The sequence below is a fragment of the Carcharhinus amblyrhynchos genome, chromosome 13 (genome assembly GCF_965287045.1).
Source record: "Carcharhinus amblyrhynchos chromosome 13, sCarAmb.v2.hapA, whole genome shotgun sequence".
Taxonomy (NCBI): domain Eukaryota; kingdom Metazoa; phylum Chordata; class Chondrichthyes; order Carcharhiniformes; family Carcharhinidae; genus Carcharhinus; species Carcharhinus amblyrhynchos.
The window spans coordinates 37,539,185-37,546,159 of record NC_137336.1 but is presented as its reverse complement, the minus strand read 5'-3'; the positions used below and the strand labels follow the sequence as shown (position 1 = coordinate 37,546,159).

General features: G+C 43.1%; 1 protein-coding gene across 1 annotated transcript in view; it reads left to right on the top strand.

The window, feature by feature from the left end:
* Positions 1-352: 352 nt before the first annotated feature.
* Positions 353-6,975, top strand: part of LOC145351497 (PH and SEC7 domain-containing protein 2-like) — a 124,881-nt gene continuing 118,258 nt past the window's right edge. The window contains exon 1 of the mRNA XM_080201096.1: positions 353-418. The gene's annotated coding sequence lies outside the window, so the exon portion shown is untranslated. The remainder of the gene's footprint in view (positions 419-6,975) is intronic.

The following is a 6,975-nucleotide window of genomic DNA, read 5'->3' as shown; positions in this document are numbered from 1 at the left end:
GTTTTTTTAGTGCTATTTAAAATTGTTGATGTCAACAGGGTGTGTTGCTGGATGTGGAGAAGGCCTTGGTTTTGATTTTAAGGATTCTACTTGGCCTACTTGCCCCCCGTCATGAGTGGTGTGCTCTGCAGAATGACAGGGAGGTTGAGCAAGAGACAACACAGAAGAGAACAAATTTCTTTAGAATGAGAATGGGAAGCGCTGTTAGCAGGAGGCTTTATTCTCTCTCAGTCTTAAGGGAGGAGTTCTCTTGCATCAAATTAAGCCAGGAATAGCGTGTATGTCATCTTTGCTCTATGAAGGAGATGCTCAGAGAAATCTTTCACTTGCCTCAAGAGCATGGCAAAGACAGTGCTGCTGTGCCATACAGATAACTGTGGCTGTGAACTTCACTGTGTTGGGATCCTTCCAGGCGAAGGTAGGAAACATCTCTAAAATTTCCCAGTTTGCTGTCCACTGCTATATAATGAAAGTTACCGATGTTTTGTATGCTAGGAGAGAATACATTGAGGTCTCTTTGACTAGTGAAAAGCAAATGGAGCTTGCATATGGCTTTGCCAAAATAATGGACTTCCCCTGTTGGAGGCTGCCACATGACTTTGTTGAGGCCACATCTAAATGTAGAGATGTATGACCATGATAAAGGGTTTGACTCCTTGAATGTGAGGTTAATGAGTGATCATGCTTAGCACACCTGACACGCAGGCTAATAGCCAGTTTCCTGGCTGTAATTGTGATAATTCCTGGCTTTATTTGCATCAGGACACATCAGTATTTAAGTCACCATGTCACACCCAAAGGATGCATATAATGAGAACCATGCTGCCCCATGAAGCAGTGAGAACACAAGGAATAGGAGCAGGAGTAGACCACATGGTTCATTGACCCCGTTCCGCTATTCAGTATGATCATGGCTGATTTTGGGCTTTAACCCCATTTTCCCACCTTCTCGCCATACATCCTTTAACTTCCCAAAAAAACAAAAATCTATCTCTCCCAACCTTAAATGTATAAAATGATGGAGCATCCAGAACCCTCTGAGGTAGAGAATTCCGAAGATTCATAACTGTTGAGTGAAATAATTTCTCCTCCCCTCAGTCCTAAATGATTGGCTCCATATCCGGAGACTGTGCCCCATGTTTTAGAATTCCCAATCAACAGGAACAATCTCTTTGTCTAAGTAACATGCCTCTTCATAATTCTGTCAGTTTCAATGAGATTGCCTCTCAATTTTCTAAACTGGAGCGAATATAAGCCCAATTTAGTAAGCCTTTCCTTAAAGGCTAACTCCCTCATCCCAGGGACCAATCTAGCGAACCTGCACTGTACTGTCTCTTATGCAAGTATATCTTTCTTAAATGAGGAGACCAAAACTTCACACACAATATCAGAGGTGGTCTCAACAAAACCCTGGACAATTGCAGCAAAACTTATTTATTCTTATATTTCAATCCCCTTGCCATAAAGGTTAATATGCCATTTGCTTTCCTCATTGCTTGTTACACCTGCATGCTAACTTACTTGTGTTCCTTGCACAAGCACACCCAAATATCTTTGAGCAACATTTGCAAGCTTACATCTTTAAAAGAAATTGTACTTGTCTATTCTTATCACCAAAGTGAATAACTTCATATCTTCCTACATTATTCTCCATCTGTAATTCTGTTGCCCACTTACTTAACCTGTCCAAATCTCTTTGCAGTCTCTCTGTGTCCCCTCCACTACTTACCTTCCCACTTAGATTGGTATCATCAGCAAACTTTGATACTTTACTTTCTGTCTCTTCATTTGTCATCAAAATAGATAGTAAACAGCTGAAGCCCCATCACTAATCTTTGTGGCACTCCTCTATTCACTGCTTGCCAGCTTGAAAAAGCCCCATTTATGCCCGGTCTCTGCTTTTTATCCATGAACCAATCCTCTATCCTTGCTAAAAATCCAATCCCACAAACCCTTATCTTGTCTGTTAACCTTTAGTGGGAAAACTTATCAAATGCTTTTTAGAAATCCAGGAATACTATATCTACTGTTTCCCTTTTACTACCCAACTAGTCACATCCTCAAAAAAATGGATAAATTTGCCAGACAGAATTGTTCTTTAGTAAAACCATGCTGACTTGTTCGGATCATTCTTTGCTTTTTAAAGTGCATTGTTAAGATTTTCTTAATAATAGATCCAGCATTTTCCCAATAACTAATGTTAATCTACTTGGTCTGTAGTTCCCTGTGTTCTCTCTCCCTGCTTTCTTAAAAAGTGGTGTAACGTTTGCCAGCATCCAATCTAATGGGACTTTTCCTGAGTCTAAGGAATTTTGGAAAACCACAGCCAGTACATCCACTATTTGTGGCTTTCTTGTTTTGAACCTGAAGGTGTAGACCATTAAGTCTTGGAGATTTGTCAGATTTTAATTCCTTAAGATTTGCCAATGCATTTTCCCTGCAGACATTAATTTCCTGAATCTTCTCACTCATCTAAGTTCCTAGGTTACCATCTCTTTTTGGTGTGAAACTTGTCTTCTGCTGTGAAGATAGATGCAGTAAGAAGTCTCACAACACCAGGTTAAAGTCCAACCAGTTTATTTGATAGGAAATCCACAAGCTTTCAGAAACGGTGTTCCTTCGTCAGGTGTGTGGAGGGTTCTGATCAGAGAAGGGCATATAAAGGCACACACAGTTTACAGAATACTGATTAGAATGCAAGTCTTTACAGCTAACCTGCTATTCAAGTCTTAAAGATGCAAACAATGTGAGTGGAGATAGCATTAGGCATAGGTTAAAGAGATGTGTATTGTCTGCAGACAAGACAGTAAGTGAGATGTTGCGAGTTCAGGCAAGTCATGCGGGTTACAGATAGTGCAACATGAACCCAAGATCCTAGTTGAGGCTGTCCTCATGTGTGCGGAACTTGGCTATCAGTCTCTGCTCAGCACCTCTGCGCTGTTGTGTGTCGTGAAGGCCACCTTGGAGAGTGCTTACCCGAAGATCAGAGGCTGAATGTCCGTGACCGTTGAAGTGTTCACCAACAGGAAGGGAACAGTCTTGCCTGATGATTGTCGGCCAATGTTCAGAACGTTCTACACACCTGGCGAAGGAACAGCATTTCCGAAAGCTTGTGGGTTTACTATCAAATAAACTGGTTGGACTTTAACCTGGTGTTGTGAGACTTCTTATTATGTTTACCCCAGTCCAACGTTGGCATCTCCACATTGTGAAGATAGATGTACAGGCTGGAATTTTTTGACCATTCACGCCAGTGGGAATTTCCCATCCAGCTGCAGTGAACAAAGGTTTGGCTCGTTGCCAAATGCTTCATCTTTGTTGCAGCGGGAGTGGTGTGAACAAGTGGTAAAATTGTGCCCAATATATTTGTTCAATTTCTTATTCCCCATAATAATTTCTCTTATCTTACGGCAGCACAGTGGCAAAATGGTTAGGGGGCAGCAAGGTGGCAGAGTGGTTAGCGCAGCTGCCTTGCCTGGGTTCAATTCTGGCCTTGGGTCACTGTCTGTATGGAGTTTGCACATTCTCCCTGTGTCTGTGCTGGTTTCCTCCAGGTGCTCCGTTTTCCTCTCATAATCGAAAGATGTGCGGGTTAGGTTGATTGGCCATGATAAATTGCCCCTTAGTGTCAAGGGAACTAGCGGGATAAGTATGTGGGGTTACTGGGATGGGATCAGGGAGGGATTGTTGTCGGTACAGACTCGATGAACCTCCTTCTGCACTGTAAGGATTCTATCTCTGCTTCTATTTATATGCTTTTTATATCTTTATGAAAACTTTTACAACCTGTTTTCAGAGTTTTGGCTAGTTTACTGTTATCCATTTTTTCTTTTTTTATCTAATTTTTGGTTGCCCTCTGCTGGTTTCTAAGACACTCCCAGTGCTCAGGCTTGCTACTGTTATTTGCAACATTGCATGCCTCTTCTTAATCCGTAACTTCCTGAGTGAGCTACTTTTTCAGGTTGAATTTTGTTTTTCAATGGAATATGTTTTTGTTAAAGATTTTAAATTGTTTCTTTTAAATGTTTCCTACCGTTCATTTACCTCCATACTTTTTTAGCCTACTTACCCAATTAAGCTTAGCAAATTCTCCCCTCATACCTATTTAAATTTAACATTTTTGTTTGTATGCCACTTTCAAGCTTAACATGGAATTCAGTGGTATTATGGTCACAATTGGGGTGGTCAAGCTCCATCTGCCTGGACTGTTTTAGAGGAACCCTACAGTGCTCACTGAAGGTTGTAGCACAATTCATTGTAGCCAGCTGTATCCTGTCTAATCTCACCATCATGACAGCAAAGCCCAATGCCACCAAGAGTGTGGTTAGCAGCCAAGAAAAGGGTGGAGCAAGAGGAAGAGAGGAGGCAATTAACACACTCCCTTTCGGACCAGGCTGTCTGTCATCAGCTCAACTAATTGCAGCACCAGTTAGTACAATCTCAGTTCCCTATTCAACAACAATCCCACACCTTCCTTCTTTCTCCGAGCATCGCAGCTTCCCTTGGCTAAATGCTGAAATACAAGCTAGCATAAAATAACCATTTAAACAATTTTATCAAGCATACCATCCAATATTTCATGCAAAAAAAAAACTGACCACCACTGTGCATTTCCTTAGTAGCTGTCTATGTTTGACCTAGTACCCTGTGCCTTGCTGTCCCACTGACTTTTGTGAGGGAGATGGAAGATACCTTTGAGCAACTACGGCCCTGGAAGGGCCTGCTTTGGATTGTATCACCCCAGCGTAGGCAGGAAGCTGTCTGAGCTGGTTGGCTGATGGGAGACAGCAATGGCAATTCCAAAGTGTCAGTGGTGATCAACTCAATGGCTTCACCCTGAAAGAGGACAGCATTCATAGTTCGTGGTCCATGGAGCCACAGCCACTCTTCTGGAGCGGCAGCTCAGTGAATCCAGTAATCTGTTCGAGAACAGATTGCTAGACTGCTGAGACATCCTTTGAATACTGATATTCACATCCATAGTGACAGCTGACTGAAACTGTGTGGAAGCAATCTGCTCTTACATTGCAACAAGCTGAGATTATATAAGTGTTGTTTGAGCTTGCACTGCAGTGCTGTCATTAGCTCATGCTGCAATGAAAGCTGAGACATCAGCCATCATATGCTCATCGGAGTTGAGTCCACAAGGATTTGCATGGAGCTGGCCACCTCTTCCATGCTGGACAGGATGGTCTCCCACGGTCTGAGCAAAGCCCTGTGCCAAGTTGTTGCTGGACTCCTCCATACTTCTTGAGAGTGACAGCAGGTAGTTTTCTGATAGGCCTGTCAATGTAAGTATTTCATTGTGCATACTCATCAGTCCCTGTGTGACATAGCACTGAGGACTGCAAAAATTGTCATCTGCCTGACCCTTTCTTCCCACTCCGACTACGGGCTACTTGTATCCGATGACTCAGCACATCCAAATCCTACCTGGATACCATCCTCAAAATTATGCACATTGGCATTATCTGAGCAGGTGGCTGCCATTATGAGGCTGAGTAACAATGTTTTATCATCATCGGTCTCTTTTCTTATCTTGGCTATCTGAAAGGAGAAAGACACATAGTTAGGGTTATGGCGAAGGAAAGCAGGGGAAGCCTACTACACCATTCATTGGGTGAGAACATGAATTGGAAGGATATAGCATTTGAAAATGCATTCACTGACATTGACCACAAGTCTGAGGTCATTGAAGTTTTGCAGCACTACATCCAGGCTCCTTTCCTGGCATTGACTACGATGTTAAATTGCTCCCACCGTGTTCTGTGTGTCTGCTGGAGGGGCTTCATACTTTCGCTCTGTTTCTCATATTCATTTCCTTAATGATCTTTCTCCAGTCTCTCCCAGTATGTGTCTCTCTTATAAAAGTGCAGTCTGGCTTTAAGTGTTACTGGCCGCACACAAACTTGGGTTCCTGCTGAGGTGTGCAGCCATTCAGCAGTGTGTTTAGTGCTGGCATGCATACAACTATTATTTAAATTAGCCAGCAGCGTGGAGTTTGTGTGCTGCTTGCATCATAATGAATGGTTAATGGTGCTTCACAATCCCTATGCCTGTTTTTTGGCTTACAGTTCTTCCCCCATTATCTTTTACCAGAAGTGGTAATTAAAGTAGAAATCATGACAGGTTTGGAATAATGGGGGTGAGGAATGCGGCTTACTGATGGATTGGCTTATAAAAAACCTGTCCACAACAAAAGCATATTGGGACTGGACTGAACAAACTGAGAGTTGGACCTTTGCCCTTCAGTGGACTGAAAGTCCCACCCTTGAGAGCTGTCCTGGCAGTGTCAGAGAATCATATTGGACACTGCTGGAACTGCAAGGAGGCACAGAAGAAAGTCTGATAGCCACGAAAGAAAGCTAAACCTTGAAGTTTTAGGATGGGGAGGGATCACAGAGCCTAGGGACTCGGGCAATGGGGGCTGGGTTTTGGAGGCGGGGGGGGTGGAATGAAGTTGTGGGGGGAGGGATTATATGGGATCTTGTGGCAGTTAATTGAGAAAAAGCAGATCTGAGGGGCAACCAATTTGGGCTTGAGGCAGTAACGGAGGCAGCTTGGTCAGCATTAGGTACTTAAAGGGCTATCAGCCTTAATTTGATGCTGCTAGGCCACAGAACCTTGACTGATTACTGCTGCCTTGAGTTCTCCTGCCACTACAACCTTAAGACAAATTTAATTTAAATAATGAAAATGCAAACCATTGAATTAATGGTTAGGTTACAGGAGGTTGAGGCATTTTGACCTTCTTTCAAGCACTCCTTGTCAGGAAGTCAGGGAGGTGCCATCATGCAGCAATGGGGAGGAGAAATAGTCAGGCACTCAGGGATCTTCATCACAGGACACTCTAAAGTTGTCCTACTGCTCCTCTGCGAGTGATCCAGCATATCTCAATCAAGCGGGTGTAGCAGCCAGCAAAATTGTCTCCATCTCAGCTGCAGGTGTTGGAGCGACATCTGGTATACAAAGAAG